At 42.7% G+C, this 23,902-nt stretch overlaps 1 non-coding gene across 1 annotated transcript; it reads left to right on the plus strand.

Annotated features, from left to right (window-relative positions):
• Positions 1–23,548: 23,548 nt before the first annotated feature.
• On the plus strand, positions 23,549–23,655 carry LOC141650660 (small nucleolar RNA R71). The gene has a single exon (XR_012546680.1). It is a non-coding gene; the product is annotated as a small nucleolar RNA R71 (small nucleolar RNA).
• The last annotated feature ends 247 nt before the right edge of the window (positions 23,656–23,902 follow it).

A 23,902-nucleotide genomic window follows, 5' to 3' on the forward strand; every position in this document is an offset into this window, starting at 1 on the left:
AGGGAGGATGCATTAGGGTTAACTAAGGGCTAAACTAGTAATTACACTTTTTAAGTTGAGCAAGGAGGAGCCGGTATTTTCTGAGAGAAGGGCTTCTTTCTTCGTAGCTTGGAGAAGACAATCCGTGCTGTGCTAGAATCCGGGCGGAATAGGGTCGGGACGGGCGGATTCTGGCGTTGGAATCCGAGCGGATTCAGGGGAATCCGGGCGGATTGTGGAGGGGGAATCCGAGTGGATTGTGGCAAAGCCGCTCGGATTGTGCTGCTGCGGGACGGACGGATTGGTGACAATCCGCTCGAATTGTCAGTCAGCAACAAATCTTCTTCTTTTCTTCCCTTTTCTTCATAAATTCCTTGGGGATTTCCTTGGGGACTTAAGGATCCTTTCTCAACATTGCTCTTCTACTATGATATGTACAAAGGCCTTCTAATCTTGTCTCTCCTTGATGCTTGGTCATTGAATTCGATCAATTTAGTCTCGTTTTGCCATGAAAATGCAAGATTCTTACTCCTTTCCTACCAAGGGATCAAAATCTCAAAGAATATGCAAAACAAAGAACTAAAGATAAGAAATGACCCAAATAAGCACTAAAAAGCATGGGAACAAGGCTAATTCGGGGGCTAAATATGCGCCAATTATGGTCACATCAAATATCCCCAAACCGAACCTTTGCTCGTCCCGAGTAAAGAGGTGACAAAGACTGGGACCAATACTAACCTATCCTAATAATATAGCCGATATGAGACAATTAGCGGGTCTCACTCCGCCCCTTCAACTCACAACAAGACAACCATGAGGTAGGATGCCTTCTTGCAAGGCAAGGTGGGTCTTGCCAAAATGGCGACACATCCAAACTTTAAGCACACAAAAACACATAATGGATGCATCTACAAAAAGAATAGCCACTCCCTCATCAAGTGGCGGAGGCACTAAAGAGGAACAAATTTAAGAGCATGTAATCCTTCACAAATACTAGTTCAACAAATTACTAAGTCTAAGAGGATGGCACTAAATCACCTCCAAATGGTGTTAAACTAGACTACTTCCGTCCTCAATTTCCAAATGCTTTCGTCAAGAGCGATCGGATGGTGGTGGAATGATGATCCCTATGATGCTAGTAGCATATGACATGACAAGTCTCGAATTCTCTACAAAAGTAAAGGTCATGGATCGTCCCAAGCTCGACCAAGTGGCTTGACAAAAGGCTTTTTGGGAATGAAATGCTCAAATCTTTATTCACAACGGGTGGATATGACTAGTATTCAAAATTGTCCTCATTTCACTTTCACATTTCAAAAATTTAAGATGGGGTTTGTCCCTTCCAGGCTAGTGTCCTTTGCTTTCGCCAATCGCTTATTAGGCAACCGGTTAACCTCTAGACAATAGCTTTTCGGGGTGATAGTCACTCTGTCTCTGGGCGGCCGAATTCACAACCGTATGGGGGCCCAATTCAATGGATCCCGCACCAAAGCACATCGAAGTGGTACGCCTCCATCAAAACAACTTAAATTTCTCAACTTTCAACAATTCATAACATTTGAGGTTTCCTTGGCATTACATTACTTCCACATGACAAAATTTCTTTGAAATGAGCACTTCAAGCTTATTGATAGAAAATATTTTTGGGTTGCCTTACCACAAGGTCAAACAAGGTCACCTAGACAAGTTAACCAAGTCCACATCGCATCACGGGGTTGGATAGGTGACTCACATGCAAACCCTTGACTAGGCCTTGGGTCATGGGTCAAAAGACACTAGTATGACACTATCTAGGGTGTTTTACAACCATTCTAGTAGGCAAAGTCTTAAGTTGAACAAGTATTTATAATGGCTTAGTTGCTCTTGTCAAAGTTCCTAAATAGGCATTTTTCAAAACATTTCTAACATGCAACTACATGCCATGATGCAACTAATATAAACATCCTAATGCAAGTGGTTCTATCAACTAATATGACATATAAACTAAATGCAAGTCCTAAATTCACATTGTTATACCGCATCAATCAAAATAAAGCCACATAGTCATTAACATAAAGAGGAAAAAGGAGATTGGAAAGATCATACCATGCGGTCTTCAATATCCTCATGTCCCGGATGTGGCGTAGTCAATCAATGTGAACAAGGATAGAACAAACACAATATATACAAGACAATATATACAAGACTACAAAAGGAAATAAACATGTTTTTGGGTTTTCAAATTTCAAATTTTTATGATTTTTGAAATTTTTCAATTTTTTTGGATTTTTGAATAAGAGTTAAATGTTAGAATTCCCATCCCCACACTAATATGGGCATTGTCCTCAATGGCCAAAATGATGGAAATTATGTAAAGATGATGCATGATTTCTATACTAAATGCAATCTATACTAAGCTACACTACATGATGCATGGTTTTTGTTATGACGGAGAGGATAATTTAGATTACCTCCCGTTGTGTATGCATTAACTTCCCCAAACCGAGTAAGACACTATTGCTAATGTCCAAGGATGGGTGTAGTTCATGCACACACTATGCTATGCATGAAACTAATTTGTCATTTTGGATTTTGAAAACGGGAACAATAGAATGAGAACACCTCAATGGTACCGAGGTGTGAGTCCTCTAATGGGGCTAGGACTACTCTAACAATGATCAAAATGAAATAAAATACAAAGAGAGAAATAGACTAACCATGAGAGGGTAGGAGTCTCCAAGGCTTGCTAATCTTCCATCATGCTATCACCATCACTTCCCTCATGAGAAGTGGTCACATTGCCACTTTCCTTGTCATTTGCTTCTTCACTTTCTTCCTCATCTTCCTCATCATCATCTTCACCATCCTTTTCTCCTTCACTTGCTTCTTCCTCAATATTATCATCAACTTCTTCATCATTTCCAACAACCTCATTGTCACCCAAAACGACCCTAGATGCACCCGGAAATAAGACTTCTCTATCCGCCCAACTAGGCAAAGGACAAGATGGATCAAGTAGTCCTTGCCTAGCTAAGTGTAGGAGGGGTGGATATTGAGCCAAGTAGGCATTTTTCCGATCTTCATAGGCTTGCTTGTGCATTGCTTGCATGAGAAGAGTCACATAGTCTTTCCCAACTTCAACTCCTTCCGGCTTGAACTCTTCATACTTAAAGGGGTAAGGTGGTATGACAATGGAAGAGGAGGCCATTTCAAGATCACCCTTTTGTTGTTGAATGATATACTCGGCCTCTTTGGAAAGGGGAAGTAGATAATTGGTCCGCTGGACGCTTAGACGGCAAATCTTCGAAGGCAAGGTGAACGATCTAGCTTCACTAGTTAGCCATCTATACTTAGTGTCAAGGGGGTTATGGGCAACCCACTTGAACTTGTGAATCATAGTATGCATATCAACAAGATGGCCACCCTCCTTTGCTTTGTACTTGTTATCCTTATTGAAGTTAGGATCAAAGTGCTTGGCTAGGAGTGTGACTAGGCCGCCATTGACAATAACGGTCGTGCCCTTCTTCCCACAATCAATGTTGAGCCATCTATCTACCAAGAGCCTCAAAGAATTGTAAGGCTTGGTGTGTACTCTTCCGATATTCAAAGCCGATTCAAGGAGAATAAAATCAAGTCTTGTGAAATGGTTGGTATCTTTCCTAGCAATTATGGTGTTACCCACGACCTTGTGCCATACTCTTATGCCCGGATGGTGGACCAAAAGAGCACGACTCGCATGAAAATCCTCAAATTTCTTCCCAGAGATTGCCTCCCAAAGAGGTTCGGGGTCATACTTTCCATAACTCTTAAAATAACTCGGTTCATCACTAAGACCCAAAATTTCACCCAATTCCCTAAAGGTAATGCGTCTACTAACATTAGCTAGACGAAACTCGAGATTCTCTCTATTCTCAACTTTGGTGACTTTCAAGGAACTTAAAAATTCCAAGGTAAGGGAGGGGTATGTCAATTCCCTTGTTTCAAACAATTTCTTCAACCCCATGGCATTGAAAAAGGCTTTTGTTTGTTCAAGAACACCCAATTTTTCTAAGGTATCTTCACATATGAATTTGGTGGATTGTAATGACTTCATAGCAAACTTGACAAAGGTATTTCTATGGGTATCGGAAATAAAAGTTACCTCCGGATAATGCAAAAGTTGATCAATTACCGGAGTAGAAGGTGTTGTTGCTCCCATAGAAGGTTGTTGTTGTTGTTGCACTTCCAAGTTTGGTGTTGCTACCACCATAGCCAATGCTTTCTTTGTTTGAAGAGCCTTTTGCCTTTGTGAGAGTGCCTTAGCCTTTGGTGCCTTTGGTGCCTTTGTTGCTCCCTTAGTCCTTGCCATTGATGAACTAACCAAGAAAAGAATGAAAAATCTTCAATTTGTAGTATGCCCAAATCGATTTGAAGGTGAAAGGCTTTGCCTTTATGAAATCAAAAATCGACTCAAAGGTTGAAGATTTTTGTGCTTGGTTTTGATTTTTGTTGAAGAAGGAGTGATTAATTTGTTGTTGGAAGGATGGTTTGATTTGTATTTGGTGAATGTTGTTGAGGGTTTTTGTTTTTGTGATGGAGAGGATGAGGGTTTTGATGTTGTGGGTAGTGTTTATGAATGAATGAATGAATGAATGAAGGTGGGAGGGTTTTAAAGAGACCGAAATTTTCGAATCTGCGGGGGCAATCCGTGCGGATTTCGCCCAATCCGTGCGGATTCTGCTCTTTCGAACTTTGCAAAACTCGCCTAAAGACGGGCGGATTTGTGACAATCCGCTCGGATTTTTGCTGAACACGGACGGGCGGATTTGCTTAAAGACGGACGGATTTGATCCGAGAAAATTTTGCTTGTTTTCCTCATTTGCAAAGACGGACGTCTTTCTTACAAGACGGACGGATTCTTCAAGACGGGCGGATTCTTCACGGGGACGCCGGATTGATCACGATCAAGAATTTTCAAAATTCAGCTTAGTTCAGGACGGGCGTCTTTTCTGCAATACGCTCGGATTCTTCAAGACGGGCGGATTCTCTGGAATCCGCTCGGATTCTTCCCCTGTGTACACGGATTCAGTTCCATCCGTGCACACTGCATTTCCCATACCGTTCTTCCATTCTTTCTTCAAGTCTTGTGTTCGTCATTGTGGGGGCACTACTAAGGCATGGATAGCCTAGGCAATTGCCATCCCCACACTAAGCTAAAAGCACTACACATCAATTGAAATCGTTAGTCCCTCCCTCACTTTCTCTCAAACATGACAATTATTTTAATCAAAGTAAATAAAAATCCAAAGATGACAAAAATGCAATACAAGAATTGAAATGTAAGTTAGGGAGTTAGAAATATTTACAAGTGGTGGTTTAGGGAGGACTCCACCAAACTCTCATTCTTGATGAGATGTCAAGGGGGCATGTCCAAGGTGTTGTTGATGTTGCTCAACACTGTAACACCCCCATTTATTTAAGGGCCTGAACTAGGACCCCTCGGATAAATGACGGTGTTACCATCTCGGAAACCCGAGGCAGTAGATAACAAAGGAAAGAAACACAGTACTTTATTAAAATGTTTATAGTGATATTACAACTGGAATTAAAACAAGTCTCCAAAAATACGTCCAAAGATAAAGGCTGATAAACTAATAATAAGACTAAGGTGGGCTAGGCACTAAGTCAGTCATCCAAGCTCTCTTCCCGGCCAGCTCCCATCAGTCTCTGAAATACCTGTCAATCTGCTCCCCAATAATTGGATCATCACGGGCGTACACGAATACACGTGGTCGCCCGCGAAGGCGAGTAGGTAATACAATAAAACAACAACATAAAACACATGCTCCTCCATCACCACCATCGCCATCACAACTCGTACCCCGGACAACCCAGCCTTACCGATCCCCGGTAGACTATAAATATCGACCGTAGTCGATCTGCCAGCTCACAGCTGAGGACACCAGGGCAAGTCCTGCAGAACCCGCCTGGGCCTTATCACAACATCATCATCACTACCTCCACCAACTCCAATGTAATAATATAATAAAACAGTTCAACGAAAGAGTACTTAACGGAATTAAATCGACAATCATATTATAACATGTAAATCACCGATTTAGTCAATCCAATCACATAGTACTATATCAAGTCCAGTGTATTCCCCTACCTCAAATAGCGGTGATAAGCTAAGCTGCAGATCGAAGTACTCCACCGAAACTCGCCACCTAAACATATATATAACATAATTAATTCACTTAACTATTCCCGTTCCCATAATCAAGAGTTACTATAAGTAGAAACTTTCCCAATTTAGAAGTTACTAAAAATATAAGTTACCCAAAATAGAAAGTTTCCTAAAATGGGAAGTTCCCAAAATAGCAATTACCAAAAATAGCAAGTTACTAAAAATAGTAACCTTCCCGAACTAAAGTCCCGACTCAAAAACTTAAATATATTATTCCGTCACCGCTACTTAATATCGACTTAACAACGTAAATAGTGTAAATAATGGGATTAATAGAAATGTATATATGTTTTTCCGACTTACTAAAAATAGAAACCGTAACACAAACTACCCAAAAACACCAACTCACCCGCACACAACACACCCCCTTTCAACCCGCCACAACTCTCACCCACAACCACCAGTCCTCACCGACGATCACCAGGCCTGACACCAGGTCTGGCCTGGTCACCTCCCACCACCACCAACGTGGTCGACCCACGCCGGTGGTCAGAACCACCACCACCAACACCCCCTGTTTACACCCAGCCGCCACAAAACGCCACAAACAGCCCCCCTTTTTTACTCGCCGCCACCACGACACAACCCCTCCCGCTTACCAACCACCACCCTTGACACCACCGTCGAAAGGTGACCACGACACACGTGGCACCACCGATTCGACCTCCCCGAGTCCACGGTGGTGCCACCCCTTTACCCTATGTCTGAAATGTAACAAAAACCACCCAACCAACCCCGACACCTAAACACCACCACTGCAACCACCAACAGCAACGACAACCACCCTACCTACCACCACCAGACTCGACTCACCACCAGTAACACGTCCCACACCCCGACGACTACCACATCAGACCCTACACAACGCACAACTCAGATCAATCTATCGTGACAAAAATGAAAAACAGAGAACCTTACCTATGACGGCCGTCGACCTGTGCTTTTCCGGCCAGTACAACCACCCTCGTCCACTAACAACGGCTTCCCTGGACTCACGGCAGACCCTACTCCCTCCACACTCACCGGCGTGCGCTCGTTGGCTGTATAGAAGGCTTGAGACGTGAAAGAAAAGGGGTTGATGTTGGTGATGTGAAAATGACGGTAGGGAGGGGGAATAGGGTTTTAAAGTTGCATTAGGGTTTGATTTAGGGTTTTGGTGAGGTAAGAAGGTAAATGGGTAAGTGGGTAATAAGTGGGAAAATGGGCTATGACACCTTGACCCAAAAATGCCACTCAACTATAAACCCGACTCATCTTACGATATGAATTAATCAATTACTTTTACGCTTTTACCATTACCATAAAACATGATTTAATTACCTTTACGCTACCATTAAATAATAATATCTCGCTCAGTCGATAATAAAATACGGGGTATTACAGTCTTCCCCCCTTAAAAAGAACTTCGTCCCGAAGTTCGCCCCCATACCAAACATGTCATCCGAATATAAAAGACATCTCGTATAACTAACACGGTCAAACACACAACTAGACCACATAAACACGAAATGTTACATTCTACCCTCCTAAAAAGAAAGTTACGTCCCGTAACTTACCTCAAGTGAACAGATGTGGATAACTCTCTCTCATCGCGGCCTCGGTTTCCTAGGTAGCCTCCTCTGCTTTATGATTAGTCCACAACACCTTCACTAAAGCAGTCTCTCCGTGCCTGGTCTTTCTAACCTTCCTGTCCAAGATCTCCTTAGGCGTCTCGATGTAGGTCATCTGCTCGTCCACCTCGACCACATCATGGCTCAAAATGTACGAAGGGTCACTCAAATATCTCCGCAACTGAGAAACATGGAAGACATTATGTACCCTGGCTAAAGCTGGTGGTAGAGCTAGCCGATATGCCACTTCTCCAACTCTATCCAGGATCTCATATGGCCCAATAAACTTCTGGCTCAACTTTCCCCGCTTCCCGAATCTCATCACTCCCTTCATCGGAGACACCCTAAGAAGTACTTTCTCCCCACTGGAAAGAAATGTCGCTTCTCCTAGCGTCAAGATAGCTCTTCTGCCGGTCCTGGGCAGCCCTCATCTTCGTCGAATGATCTCGCACTGTTCAACCATCTCTGAATCATCTCTGGTCCCAAAACTACCGCATCAGCTCGATCATCCCAACACACAGGACTCCTACACTTCCTGCCATATAGAGCCTCAAATGGAGCCATCCCAATACTAGCGTAGTAACTGTTGTTTTATGAAAACTCAATCAACCCCAGTCTATCCTCCCAAGTCCCTCCAAACTCCAAAACACAAGCCCTCAACATGTCCTCGAGTGTCTGAATAGTCCTCTCTGTCTGACCATCTGTAGCTGGATGAAAAGCGGTGCTCATCTTTAACTGAGTACCCATTAGTGACTGCAACTCCTGCCAGAATTTGGGTAGAAACCTGGAGTCTCTATCGGAAATGATGTCCTTGGGCACACCATGCAGCTTCACCACATACTGAACATAAGCCTTGGCCAACTCGGTTTTACTCCAAGTATCCTTCATGGGGATAAAGTGAGCCGACTTGGTTAGCCTATCCACGATCACCCAAATCATATTGTTACCTCTCTGAGTTCGAGGCAACCCCACAATGAAATCCATAGAAATGCTCTCCCACTTCCACTCCGGCACATCCAAGGGTTGGACCTTGCCTTGCGGTCTCTTATGTTCACCCTTCACTCTCTGGCACGTTAGGCATCGAGCTACGAACTCAGCAACTTCCCTCTTCATATTCGGCCACAAAAAAGTCTTCTTGAGATCCTTGTACGACTTATCTCCCCGGGATGAACCGAGTATGGTGTAGCGTGTGCCTCAGTAAGAATCTTCCTCTTCAGCTCCTCATTATCCGGAACACACCACCGTCCCCCAAACCTCAGACTACCATCAGTATGGATAACAAACCTGGAATCAACCCCAGATTCTGCCTGTTCTCTTGTCTTTGCGCCACTTCTGAATTCTAGCATCGGCTTTCTGTAACTCTCTGATCTCCTCATACAACTCCGGTTCAATGGTCAAGTCCCCAAGAGTCTCTCCTTTCCGGATCACGTGGATTCCCATCTCCCGCAGCTCATTATGCAGCCTCACTCTAGATCTGGCACTGCTCAACGCATGGATGGATTTCCTGCTCAAGGCATCAGCTACGACATTCGCTTTCCCCTCATGATAAAGTATCTCCATGTCATAGTCGCCAATCAATTCGATCCATCTCCTCTGTCTCATGTTCAACTCTTACGTGTGTAAATGTACTTTAAGCTCTTGTGATCGGAAAACACTTTGAAGGTAGCCCCATAAAGATAATGTCGCCATAGTTTAAGCGCAAACACCACTGCCCCCAACTCTAGATCATGAGTAGGGTAATTCTCCTCATAGGTCTTCAACTATCGAGAAGCGTAAGCGATTACCTTCCCGTTTTGCATTAACACGCACCCCAGACCCTTCTTGGAAGCATCAGTATACACCTCGAAATTATCGTTCCCATCTGGTAGAGCAAGGATAGGAGCTGTAGTGAGACGTTCTTTGAGGGTGAGAAACACCTCCTCACAACTCTCATCCCAAACAAACCTGTTCTCCTTCCGCATCAATGACGTCAATGGCTTTGCGATCTTTGAGAAGTCCTTGACAAATCTTCGGTAATAACCTGCTAGCCCCAAGAAGCTTCGGATCTCACCCACATTCTTAGGACTCTGCCATCTCGTCACTGCCTCAATTTTACTAGGATCAACCGACACCCCTTCCTTGGAAATCACATGTCCCAGAAAAGCAACTTTCTTCAACCAAAACTCGCACTTGCTCAGCTTGGCATATAACTGGTTCTCCTCCAAGGTTTTCAAGACTAACCTCAAATGTTCCTCATGTTCTTCCTCATTCTTGGAGTATACCAGGATATCATCGATGAACACAACCACAAACTTGTCCAGGTAAGGACTGAACACTCGATTCATCAAGTCCATGAACACTGCTGGCGCATTAGTCAACCCGAATGGCATGACCACAAACTCATAGTGCCCATACCTGGTTCTGAAAGCGGTCTTAGGTATATCCTCGTTCTTAATCCTCAACTGGTGATAACCCGACCTCAGATCGATCTTAGAGAAAACTCCGGCTCCGCTCAATTGATCGAACAAATCATCGATCCTTGGCAAAGGATAACGGTTCTTGATGGTCACATTGTTCAACTCACGGTAATCCACGCAAAGTCTCAAGCTTCCATCTTTCTTCTTGACAAACAACACTGGTGCTCCCTGATACCTATCGAAGTGAGTACCAAAAATAATATTTATAAAACCAAACTACTACTAGCAAGCGGTAGTAAGGGTCGATCCGCAGGGAGGTAGGGAGATAATAGTTGTTATTAATTCTAGTCTAAGGGTAACAGTGGGGGGGTTTTGGAGTAGATTATTTCTAAGTCTAAATGCATAAATAAAAGGCAAGTAATCAAAAGAGATGTAAACAATAATAAAAAGAATGCTAAGATGGTCGGTTCACTGCAGCTACGACGATGGTATCTAAGTAAGTCTGATAAATCACGATAGGTGGGCAATAAGAAGTCCTCTCGGTCCATTCTTAACTAGTAGCGCCTCTCAGCCTATGCTACTGGTCCCTAGGTCTCACTAATACTAGCTCTCGCCCTGAAAAGTGATTCCTAATGCCTAAATTACTTATCTTTCGATCTTAGCAATTTAGTCGTCTCAATTTATTAATCCATTTTCCCTCCCCTATCTCTCGATCTTGTGGGTCGGTCAAATACTAAGCATTTAACAAGTCTCCTCTCGGTCTCGTTGTCAAAAATTGCAATTAAAACATTGAAACGGTGCTAATCTATCGCGCGTCAGTCGATCGACCAGCTAAGCCAGTCGATCGACCAACAGGTCCAGTCGATCGACTGACTAATCCAGTCGATCGACCAAAGGCCGACATCAGGTTTACTAATCTACGTCGTCTTCGCTACAGATCCCCTCGCATCCTAGCACGGGGTTTCTAGCTACGCATGATAGAATTGATAACAACAACTAAATTAACAATTAACGGAAACGAATACATAATTAAACTAACTAAGCAATAGAGATGCAAAGGACGAAATATTGATGGCTTTGGGAACTAATCTAATCAATTCTAAACTAACAAAATAATAAACTTAAAGACTGAAATTATGATTGAGCAATACCGAAACTGAAGGCAGAAAGGAAATCCAGATGCAAAATAGCGAACATTATTGAGAAACTAAAATATTTGAATTGAATGTAAACTATGCTAAAATCGAGACCTAATGTCTCTCCTCTGAAAACTGATGATTATTCTGAAAACATAGGTTAGTTTATATAGGAATAATCCTGCGTAACCTTTATTCCTAAACCTAATCACCATGGGCTTTGGAATTCTCGATCTTTTAATTTGCGCATCGACCGTTGTTGATCGATCGACCATAAGCATCGATCGATCGACTAAGTAGCAATGAAACGAAAGAGCTACCGGAACCGAGCATTGGTCGATCGACTGAAGGTGATGGTCGATCGACTGGATGAGCTGCTACTTGACTTCTTTATTCTCGTGGATTTGTCTTTTGGGCCTTGAATTGCGCACCAAGCTCGTTCCTTAAGTGATTCCTTTACGTCATTTGCAATGCAGATTACTCGGGGACGGATTTGGCTTGATTTCCCGTTGAATTCTCCACATTTCTGCAATAATGTACAAAATACGGAAGTAGACGGAAATAGGGAGAAATGTAGCATAAACTACAAGAATGAGCTCTGAAATGCGTGTAAAATGGGATGTAAAACATCATATAAATAACACGCATCAAACTTCCCCAACCAAACCCTTGCTTGTCCCCAAGCAAGAACTAGACTCGATCTAATGACCTAATGGAACGAGTTCAATCTCAAGAGCGAAATGCAAACGCTAAGCCTAAACCGATTTAATGCACAACCAACAATCAATTAGTAATGCGAATCATGCAAACGAATTATAAAGTCGTTAAAGATTGCTGAACCGTCAACTGTAGAGACTTATCAAATTGGACTCTCACGGGTCGCTCAAATCACTCAAATAAGCACAGGTGAATAATGTATAAGATAGAAAGAAGTAATTTTGTAGTGACTCTCACCTAACTACGACCTATGAAAACATGCCAGCAATAAAATATGAAAATGACCTCTACGACCGTACATACGCATTCCAACCAAACAGATGACCAATGACACATGCCGAGGTATATATGGGATATGTGAGGTATGGGTAAGAAGAGGCAAAACAATTATGGGAATGTGGAGGTATAGGTGATCAAGCTAGTACCTAAACAAAACCATGTGGCAACATCCAACTTCTTGCTCAAAATCAAACGAAACAGTGCTATAGCAAGCACAAAACTCACAATCTCCAAACTATCAAATCAATAAACTCCCCATAGGATATCAATGAAACATGGGAGCAAAAATCGCCAAAAGATAAGGATTAAATTATGCGAATTGACTTCTTCCTCGAATCTCAGTCGATCGACCATATTTGGCGGATCGATCGATCGCTTAAAAAAAAGATCTGAGAACCTCTTTTTCATTTCTTTTTTGAATCATTTTTTTTCATTTTTTTCTTTCTTTTTCTTTTGTTTCTTTCTTTCCTTTTTCATTTTCCAAACATCATCTCAACAGAGCATATGCCCCCAAAAACGAGTAACAACCCCAAAAACACAGACTACTAGCTTGGCAAGGGACAGGCTAAATGTAGGACGTAGTAATGGGACAAAAAGGCTGTTTTTGGCAGTGTGAAGCTTATGGGTAAAATGAGAAAAGGCAACCTCTACCACATGTGTCAACAAACCACAAACCGAATGCATACAGGTATTAAGTAGATCAAATTCATATTCATGCAAATTAAGGAAACATGTCTCATAAGGAGTACTACTCACATTCCTAATTAAACCGGTCATGAATGTCACCGGTTATAGGCTCTAATTCTCAGAAAATGATGTAGTTTGCCAAAAATCTAAGTCAAGTCTCAAGTTCAGCAAGAATGTAACGAAAACTCGTAGATATGCATTTACGATTCTACTAATAACATGTCAATTAGCAAGGCTTAGGCATAAACAGCTGCAAATGCAATGTCATCATTGAAATACTACTGTTCCGACTCAACCTATATGCTAAAATAAACGTGAAATTTTTTGAATTTTTTGAAATTTTTCAATTTTTTTTGGGATTTTTGTATATATATAGGAAATGAAATAAACAATGCATACAAAAATATAAACGTGAAACAGAAATGCAATAAGACATATGCAAATGCGACGCAAAACCCTTCCCCAAACCAAATCGCACAATGTCCCCATTGTGCAAAATCATGTAATGAAAGGAAAGAGAAACGGGAATTTGCGAGAAAATGAAATAAATAAATATGACATGAAGTGGAAATCGGGAACTCACAAAACTTTGAGCGCAGCAAAGGAAACCTCCCCAAACCAGCGTGAGCTAGGAGGTTTGATGAGCAGTGATGCTACTAATAAGTACTGAAAAGACAAACAAAACCACGCATAAAATCGAGAAAACAATTTTGGGACGGTAAAATTATGTGCAAAATGAAGAATATGGAAGAAATCAGAAATAAGACGGAAAATAAAGTGGAGGAAAGACTCCCTCAATTCCGCAAAACGATCAAACACGGCAGGGGAATGATCGCGAACAGGTACAGCAGCGAACTTGGTCGATCGACCACATCACCCAGTCGATCGACCAAGGTGAAAGGAAATAGCTCTCCCGGAAAGCTGCAGACGATCGATCGACCATAGAAGGCAGTCGATCGACTGGGAAAACCGCTGTAACTTCAGATTTCTTCGAATTAGCTCAATTACTCGAGCTAATGAGGTCTACAAGCCTGCAGATGCACAATAATACGCGCCCAAAAATTGCGCAAAACCCAAAGTAAAAGTCTATAGACGGAAATTAAACTAAGCACACACTAAGAGTTTTTATTTCTAAACAACTATGAGGTTTTATTCAAAACAAAAATAAAACACATCCGGGTTGCCTCCCGGCTAGCGCTGGTTTCAGACCGGTCCCGCTCGACCTCTTTTTCTTCAGCTGCTCACTCTAATGGAGCCCAATCAAAACAACTCAAGGCTCTCAGCAACCTATCAAATAGTTGCGCATGTGCTACACAAAACTGTAAGTAGCACCATAATATAGTAAAAACATAGGAAATTAAAGTGTAAAAACATTTAAGCCTAACAAATTTCCTATGGCAGCTCCTAAAATTGTCCACAAAGCTATTCTGCCCTCCAGCTAAGGGCGGAATATAAAAGCTCAAGTTAACCGCATGTGATAAACAAAGGAGCTCTGTAGCATTTGACTCAAAAAAAACGCGAGTAGAATCCAGATGCTCAGACGGGTAAGAACGTGAGGTGGAGGAGTCTCAGTTAACTAAGGGAGAAGGTGGATAATCGTCCCAAATGCATGGGGCGGTAAAGTCAAATGGGTCAATCGGGTCCTCTATAATAGGTTCATCTATAATATCGTCATACACATCCCAATTAACCTCAAGACTGTCAAAATTTTCCTCCTCACTCTCCTTATCGCTAGACTCGTCAAGTCGGAGATTCTCAAAGAGATCCTCCAAATCGACCTCACTATCGGTGCGGAATCATAAAGGGGTTCTAAACTATCCTCATAAAAAGGATTGTCAACCACGCTAATGGTCTCCTCTATGTCTCCGTCAGCATTTCCTAGATCGGTTTCTAAGGTCTCACCCACCCCCTCATCTGAGTCAACATGAAGAGAAAAAGTAGGTTTAAGAGATTCAGTAGCAAACCAATTAAAGAATTCTAATACCTCAATGATGGGGATTCCTTCGAAATCCCACTTACCTATAGACTCGAGGTATGCTCGCGTAGGGTCATTCATATGCCGGAAAATGGTGCAGCATATTTGGAGATCGGAGAAGGCATCTCGTCTGGGCTCAATAAACTCCCAAAGTCTGGCTAAATAGACACCAAAGATTTCGTTCTCTTCCTGCGGAAAACTCAGAAGGAACGACATGAGAACGGTCTCAAGGAACCGAAGTTCCCTGAGACTAAAGAAAGAAAGACTAAAATTAAAGACAACTAAAACTAGCGTTGCCTCCCCGGCAACGGCGCCAAAATTTGATACCTATCGAAGTGAGTACCAAAAATAATATTTATAAAACCAAACTACTACTAGCAAGCGGTAGTAAGGGTCGATCCGCAGGGAGGTAGGGAGATAATAGTTGTTATTAATTCTAGTCTAAGGGTAACATTGGGGGGGTTTTGGAGTAGATTATTTCTAAGTCTAAATGCATAAATAAAAGGCAAGTAATAAAAAGAGATGTAAACAATAATAAAAAGAATGCTAAGACGGTCGGTTCACTGCAGCTACGACGATGGTATCTAAGTAAGTCTGATAAATCACGATAGGTGGGCAATAAGAAGTCCTCTCAGTCCATTCTTAACTATTAGCGCCTCTCAGCCTATGCTACTGGTCCCTAGGTCTCACTAATACTAGCTCTCGCCCTGAAAAGTGATTCCTAATGCCTAAATTACTTATCTTTCGATCTTAGCAATTTAGTCGTCTTAATTTATTAATCCATTTTCCCTCCCCTATCTCTCGATCTTGTGGGTCGGTCAAATACTAAGCATTTAACAAGTCTCCTCTCGGTCTCGTTGTCAAAAATTGCAATTAAAACATTGAAACGGTGCTAATCTATCGCGCGTCAGTCGATCGACCAGCTAAGCCAGTCGATCGACCAACAGGTCCAGTCGATCGACTGACTAATCCAGTCGATCGACCAAAGGCCGACATCAGGTTTACTAATCTACGTCGTCTTCGCTACAGATCCCCTCGCATCCTAGCACGGGGTTTCTAGCTACGCATGATAGAATTGATAACAACAACTAAATTAACAATTAACTAAAAACGAATACATAATTAAACTAACTAAGCAATAGAGATGCAAAGGACGAAATATTGATGGCTTTGGGAACTAATCTAATCAATTCTAAACTAACAAAATAATAAACTTAAAGACTGAAATTATGATTGAGCAATACCGAAATCAAGGCGAAAGGAAATCCGGATGCAAAATAGCGAACATTATTGAGAAACTAAAATATTTGAATTGAATGTAAACTATGCTAAAATCGAGACCTAATGTCTCTCCTCCGAAAACCGATGATTATTTCGAAAAAACATAGGTTAGTTTATATAGGAATAATCTGCGTAACCTTTATTCCTAAACCTAATCACCATGGGCTTTGGAATTCTCGATCTTTTAATTTGCGCATCGACCGTTGTTGATCGATCGACCATAAGCATCGATCGATCGACTAAGTAGCAGCGAAAAACGTAGCTATCGGAACCGAGCATTGGTCGATCGATCAAGGTGATGGTCGATCATTTGGATGAGCTGCTACTTGACTTCTTTATTCTCGTGGATTTGTCTTTTGGGCCTTGAATTGCGCACCAAGCTCGTTCCTTAAGTGATTCCTTTACGTCATTTGCAATGCAGATTACTCGGGGACGGATTTGGCTTGATTTCCCGTTGAATTCTCCACATTTCTGCAATAATGTACAAAATACGGAAGTAGACGGAAATAGGGAGAAATGTAGCATAAACTACAAGAATGAGCTCTGAAATGCGTGTAAAATGGGATGTAAAACATCATATAAATAACACGCATCACTCCCCAAGGTGAAACACTAGGCCGTATGTAACCTTTCTCTGCTAGCTCATCCAACTGCTTCTTCAATTCCTCCATCTCCTTTGGCCCCATACGGTAAGGTGGTTTAGAAATCGGCCCTGTTCCCGGCTTCAGATCAATGGAAAAATCCACTTCTCTTTTCGGTGGTAACCCTGGAATGTCCTCCGGAAATACTCTCTCGAACTCCCTCACCACTGGGATCTCAGACACCTTAGGGGTCTCCGACTCACTATCCCACATCTGACACAAGATCAACTGATCCCCTTTCCTCAGACTCGACTTTAGGGTGTTAACAGATATGAATTTGACTCTTGGCTTGACCACATACCCCTTATAAGACACCCTAGCTCCCTTAGGTCCCCTCAAAGAGATTTTCTTCTGATAGCAGTCGATAAAAGCCTTGTATTTCCCTAACCAGTCCATCCCCAGAATCACCTCAAAACCCCCCAAGGGAAACTCTATAAGGTCACAGTGAAACACAACCTCTCCGATCTGGATTGGTACCCCAGTGTAGACTTTATCACAAGACACCGACTCCCCCGAAGGTACAACTACCGAATCGACAATTCTATCATATGACTTAAGGTTTAAGACTCTGGCATGTTCCGCAGATATAAAAGAATGTGTAGCTCCGGAATCAAACAACACAAAGGTGGGTTTAGAGTTAACAGGAAATGTACCAGTCACCACATGAGCGTCATTCTTAGCTGCCTCCTTGCCCATGGCAAAGAGCTTGCCGTTGGACTTGGCCCCACTCTGACTTGAAGAAGCTGCTCCAGACTATTTGTTCCCCTCATTTGCAGTCTTCTGAAAGTTGGTACTCCCACTCTGCTGACTCTGCTGGTTACGGTTCTGGTAGTTGTTGTAGCTTCCCTGGTAACTGTTACTAGCTCCAGACCTTGCACCTCCCCCATAGCCAGACATAGGTGTGCGATAACTGTTATACCCAGACCCCACCGAACGTGAGCCACTGAACCCAGACATAGGTGCCCTGTATCCACCAGACTGATTCGCCCCAGATGATCGGCATTCAAATCTCTTGTGTCCTGTCTTTCCACAGCCAAAACAAGTAATCCCCGCAGAGCTACCTCCCCCGCTGGTGCCCCTGAAGCCGCCTCCACTCTGAGCTCTCATACCCCCTGGGGCACTGTTAGTTGAGTACCCTCCATATCTGCCCGAACTCTGCTTCTTTGCCCCAGTATTATCGCTTGTGGTCTCCAGCTTCCTTTTTCTCGGCCTTGCCTTTCTTATCGCCTTGATGCATCCGAGAGCCTCTCTCGAGCTTTTGACCCTCAAGTAAATGTCCTGAATGTAGTGGGTGGAGCTGCTGTGAGCCTCTTCTTGATGTCCATAGTGAGTCCCCGCTCAAACCTCATAGCCAAGCATAGCCTCATTTCGCCCAAAGTCATCAATGTAGGAGGATAACTGCCGAAATTTCCGATGATAAGCCTCCACGGTCATGTTTTCTGTCATCTTGAAAGTGTCAAACTCCTCCCGTAGTTTGGCTTTTTGGAACTCGGGCATGAACTCATTCTTCAGAAACTCTTGGAATTCCAACCAAGACACATGTCCCGTCTCAAGATCCCTAGCAACCTCTCGTATCTCCACCTGTGTTCTGGTCCACAGTCACCCATTGTGGGCCCTAAGATAGTGAGCAGCTTGATCCACATGCAGCTCTTCCGGACATGCTATCAGCTCAAACAGATTGGTGAATTCTCTACACCATTCCCCCAGCAATTGAGGTTCCCCCTCTCCAGTGAATATGGTGGGGTTATGCCTTGCCACAATGGTGCTCATCTTCCCCGGATCCACTCGTTTGGCCTTTAGGGCCTCATTCTCAGCTCGGAGCCTATTCAACTCCGCTTGGGTGTCATTAGCAGCGGTATCCCTTTTTGGAGGCATATCTATAAAGAATTAGGAGAGTTAGTGATGTTCCCTGCAACACTAGAATTACTTAGTCAATTCTAAACATCTCCTACCCTACATATCTAGCTAACATGGTTCAGGGATCACATAACCGCATATCACTAAACATAACATCCATCTTAAAATCTTAAGCATCATATATATAAATATCTTACTTCATTATTATGCCAATTCTTACCTCCGAATCACAATCAAGCACATGTGTACTTATACTAACAGTATATCACCTTGCCTAATTTCTCACATCATGGAATAGTTTTTCATGTTCAATATCATACAACTTTCCTACACTACCCTTTTCCTCTGATATGATCTCAGGGTACCCGGGTCAAACTGAGAGGGCCAATGGTTCGGTGTGAGGGGGCCCCTAACTCATTCCTTGCCTTTAGTGTGCTCCTAACAGTTCTATCCCGGGGTTCATTTTATTTGACTCTTCCTAAATTCATTAGATTCATTGGTTTAGGCCTGAGGATCGTTCGCTCTAATACCACTTTGTAACACCCCCATTTATTTAAGGGCCTGAACTAGGACCCCTCAGATAAATGACGGTGTTACCATCTCGAAACCGAGAGGCAAGAGATAACAAAGGAAAGAAACACAAAGAGTACTTTATTAAAATGTTTATAGTGATATTACAACTGGAATTAAAACAAGTCTCCAAAAATACGTCCAAAGATAAAGGCTGATAAACTAATAATAAGACTAAGGTGGGCTAGGCACTAAGTCAGTCATCCAAGCTCTCTTCCCGGCCAGCTCCCATCAGTCTCTGAAATACCTGTCAATCTGCTCCCCAATAATTGGATCATCACAAAGGCGTACACGAATACACGTGGTCACCGCGAAGCCGAGTAGGTAATACAATAAAACAACAACATAAAACACATGCTCCTCCATCACCACCATCGCCATCACAACTCGTACCCGGACAACCCACCCCTTACCGATCCCCGGTAGACTATAAATATCGACCGTAGTCGATCCGCACTCACGGTGAGGACACCAGGGCAAGTCTGCAGAACCCGCCCTGGGCCTTATCACAACATCATCATCACCACCTCCACCAACTCCAATGTAATAATATAATAAAACAGTTCAACAAAGAGTACTTAACGGAATTAAATCAGACAATCATATTATAACATGTAAATCACCGATTTAGTCAATCCAGTCACATAGTACTATATCAAGTCCAGTGTATTCCCCTACCTCAAATAGCGGTGATAAGCTAACTGCAGATCAGAAGTACTCCACACGAAACTCGCCACCTAAACATATATATAACATAATTAATTCACTTAACTATTCCCGTTCCCATAATCAAGAGTTACTATAAGTAGAAACTTTCCCAATTTAGAAGTTACTAAAAATATAAGTTACCCAAAATAGAAAGTTTCCTAAAATGGGAAGTTCCCAAAATAGCAATTACCAAAAATAGCAAGTTACTAAAAATAGTAACCTTCCCGAACTAAAGTCCCGACTCAAAAACTTAAATATATTATTCCGTCACCGCTACTTAATATCGACTTAACAACGTAAATAGTGTAAATAATGGGATTAATAGAAATGTATATATGTTTTTCCGACTTACTAAAAATAGAAACCGTAACACAAACTACCCAAAAACACCAACTCACCCGCACACAACACACCCCCTTTCAACCCGCCACAACTCTCACCCACAACCACCAGTCCTCACCGACGATCACCAGGCCTGACACCAGGTCTGGCCTGGTCACCTCCCACCACCACCAACGTGGTCGACCCACGCCGGTGGTCAGAACCACCACCACCAACACCCCTGTTTACACCCACCGCCACAAAACGCCACAAACCCCCTTTTTGACTCGCCTGCCACCACGACACAACCCCTCCTGCTTACCAACCACCACCCTTGACACCACCGTCGAAAGGTGACCCTGACACATGTGGCACCACCGATTCGACCTCCCCCGAGTCCACGGTGGTGCCACCCTATTACCCTATGTCTGAAATGTAACAAAAACCACCCAACCAACCCCGACACCTAAACACCACCACTGCAACCACCAACAGCAACGACAACCACCCTACCTACCACCACCAGACTCGACTCACCACCAGTAACACGTCCCACACCCCAACGACTACCACAAGCGGACCTACACAACGCACAACTCGGATCAATCTATCGTGACAAAAATGAAAACAGAGAACCTTACCTATGACGGCCGTCGACCTGTGCTTTTCCGGCCAGTACAACCACCCTCGTCCACTAACAACGGCTTCCCTGGACTCACGGCAGACCCTACTCCCTCCACACTCACCGGCGTGCGCTCGTTGGCTGTATAGAAGGCTTGAGACGTGAAAGAAAAGGGGTTGATGTTGGTGATGTGAAAATGACGGTAGGGAGGGGGAATAGGGTTTTAAAGTTGCATTAGGGTTTGATTTAGGGTTTTGGTGAGGTAAGAAGGTAAATGGGTAAGTGGGTAATAAGTGGGTAAATGGGCTATGACACCTTGACCCAAAAATGCCACTCAACTATAAACCCGACTCATCTTACGATATGAATTAATCAATTACTTTTACGCTTTTACCATTACCATAAAACATGATTTAATTACCTTTACGCTACCATTAAATAATAATATCTCGCTCAGTCGATAATAAAATACGGGGTATTACAAACACCTTGAAGAAGTAATCAAAAGCTTGTTCATTATCATGGTAGAGGTTCTCAATAGACCTTGGCCCTTGTTGTTGGTCTTGATCGATGGCATTACCAATGTAGGGATTAAAAATCCCTTCAAACTCGTCGTCCCAAAGACCACAAACTTCATTGAGTTGATCATTGAAAATCTCTTGCTTAGATGGAGACAACTCTCCCAATTTCTTCTCTTGGCCAATGAGGCCATCCTCTTCTTCCTTGGTTGATTTTGATGAGCTTTGCAAGCTCTCCTTGTCACAATTCACTTGCTCTTTGAATGGAGCATCTTCAATTTTCTTCTTCCATTGGAGTTCCGATTTCTTCCTTTCATCCTTTTGGCTATAATGATCAATCATGAAACATGGTTCATGCAAACGAGGAGCTCTCATAGTCTTGTCAAGATTAAAAGTTATGCTTTCATCTCCCACTTATAGAGTGAGCTCACCATGTTTCACATCAATCACCGCACCGGCGGTGTGTAGGAAAGGTCTTCCTAGGGTGATTGGAATGTTGGAATCCTCCTCCATATCAACAATGACAAAGTCCACCGGGATGAAAAACTTCCCAATTCGCACGGGGACATCTTCCCATATCCCTAACGGTGTCTTCGTCGATCTATCGGCCATTTGGAGTGTGATATTGGTGCATTTAAGCTCTCCCATCCCCAACCTTTTACTTACCGAGTACGGCATGACACTCACACTAGCCCCTAGATCACATAAGGCTTTGTTGATCGTTGTGTCGCCAATGGTACACGGTATTGAGAAGCTTCCCGGATTCTTTAACTTTGGAGGTGAACTCCCTTGAAGTATTGCACTACTCACCTTAGTGAAGGCGATAGTCTCAAGCTTCCGGATCGACTTCTTCTTTGTGAGGATATCTTTCATGTATTTCGCATAGGCCGGCACGTGATTGATTAATTCCGTGAAAGGAATTGAGACTTCCAAATTCTTCACAATTTCCATGAATTTTCCAAGTTGATCATCAAATTTGGGCTTGACTTGACGACTTGGAAAAGGGAGTCTAATCACAATGGGCTCCTTCTCCTTGGCCTTGTCTTCATTTTTCTTTGAACTTTCTTCTTTTGACGATTCTCCATCTTTGGAGTTTTGCACAATTTCTTCCTTTTCACTAGCTTCCACAACTTCATCCTCAACTTGCTTCTTCGGTGCTTCATACCTTGTACCACTTCTCAAGTGAATGGCACTAACCGTTTCATGTCTAGGGGATTACTTTGAGGTGGTAATTGCCCCTTTTGTCTTTGTGAGCTTGAAGATGCTAGTTGAGTCAATTGTGTTTCCAACATCTTGGTGTGAGCTAGAATGTTGTTGATGGTGGTTTCCTTTGCTTGGCTATCTTTTTGCATTTGAGTGAAAAATTCTTGTTGATTCTTTTGCATTTGGAGGACCGCTTTTTGGACATCAAAACCTTGGTCATTTTGGTGATTGTATGGATTTTGATTTTGGTAACCTTGGTTTTGATTGTAAAAGGGTCTTTGATTTTGGTTTCTCATGGGTGGTGGAGTGTATGTTGTTTGAGGGTTTTGAACATTTTGGCTTTTGTAGGAGAGATTTGGATGGAATTTGGTGTTTTCATTGTAAAAGTTGGAATAAGGGGTACCACTCTTATATGCTTGGAAAGCATTCACTTGTTCATTTGTTCCCCTACATTCACCTTGGTCATGTCCCAAAGTTCCACAATTCTCACATATCCCACTTGGGATTGATGAGGATGCCGTCATGGCATTAACATGATGCTTTGATGATTTTGAGTTTTCCTCAAGTCTAGCCATAGCTTGTTCGAACTTCAAGTTGATTGTGTCAATGTGAGCACTAAGTTGAGCACCCAATTGAGTAACGGAGTCCACTTCATGCTTTCCTCCTCTAGTAGCCTTGCGGGGTCTACTATATTGTGAGTTATGGACCGCCATTTCCTCAATCTTGTTCCATGTTTGATTGTCATCAACTTCGGTGAACATTCCATTTGATCCCATATTGAGAATGTTCCTAGAATCTTCATATAAACCATTCCAAAATTGTTGTAGCAAAAACCATTTGCTAAGTCCATGGTGAGGACATGAGCGACAAATTCCCTTGAACCGCTCCCAAGCTTCATACAAAGACTCTTCATCCCTTTGCTTAAAACCCGTAATTTGAGCTCTTAGCATGTTAGTCTTTTCCGGTGGGTAGAATTTTTTGTAGAAAGCTAGAGCCAACTTCTTCCAAGAATCTATTCCAAGGGTGGCCTTATCAAGGCCCTTCAACCATTGCTTCGCGGTGCCGATTAAGGAAAAAGGAAATAAGACCCATCTAATTTGGTCTTGAGTCACGCCCGTTTGAGAGATTGCATCACAATAGTCGCAAAAGGTTTCCATATGAGAATGAGGGTCCTCACTAGGCATCCCCCCGAATTGG

Source organism: Silene latifolia, chromosome 3 (genome assembly GCF_048544455.1).
Source record: "Silene latifolia isolate original U9 population chromosome 3, ASM4854445v1, whole genome shotgun sequence".
NCBI classification, from domain to species: domain Eukaryota; kingdom Viridiplantae; phylum Streptophyta; class Magnoliopsida; order Caryophyllales; family Caryophyllaceae; genus Silene; species Silene latifolia.